General features: G+C 47.8%; 1 long non-coding RNA gene across 1 annotated transcript; it reads left to right on the forward strand.

Annotated features, from left to right (window-relative positions):
• Position 1: 1 nt before the first annotated feature.
• On the forward strand, positions 2 to 527 carry LOC132343397 (uncharacterized). Its single transcript, XR_009492233.1, has 3 exons — positions 2 to 22; positions 322 to 371; positions 506 to 527. It is a non-coding gene; the product is annotated as an uncharacterized lncRNA (long non-coding RNA).

Below are 527 nucleotides of genomic sequence, written 5' to 3' on the forward strand. Positions count from 1 at the left end.
GCACCAGCAGACTCGGCATCTGGTGAGAGACGCTTCCTGGCTCATTCGTAACTGTCTTCTTGCGGAGTCCTCCTGTGGTGGAAGGGCAAGGGAGCTTGGGCAGGGGTGGGAGGGGTCCATTTTATAGAAACACTAATTCCGTCCAGGAGGCTCCTCTCTCAGGACCTAATCACCCCCAAAGGCCCCACCTCCAAACACCATCACCGTAGGGGTTAGGTGTCAACGTGTGAACTTGGGGGGAAGGTGGTATGCAAATTATATGAAATGAAATTGATTATTTGTTTATTGTTTCCCTCATTACAATATCTCCCATGAGGGCAGAAACACTATACTGCTGAACCTACTGTGCGTCGGGCAGTGCCTCCCACACAGTAGGTGCTCCACAACTACAGTCCTGCTCTGATGCTTGCTTTGAAAACGTGAATCTGTTCCAACACCATTTAACAATTAGGAAACAGTTCGAGCATAATGTGAATTTTGCGTTTTGTGTGATTTTGTTTACAAGAAACCCTACGTGAACACCGAAA

This window comes from Bos taurus, chromosome 21, assembly GCF_002263795.3.
Source record: "Bos taurus isolate L1 Dominette 01449 registration number 42190680 breed Hereford chromosome 21, ARS-UCD2.0, whole genome shotgun sequence".
Lineage (NCBI taxonomy): Eukaryota > Metazoa > Chordata > Mammalia > Artiodactyla > Bovidae > Bos > Bos taurus.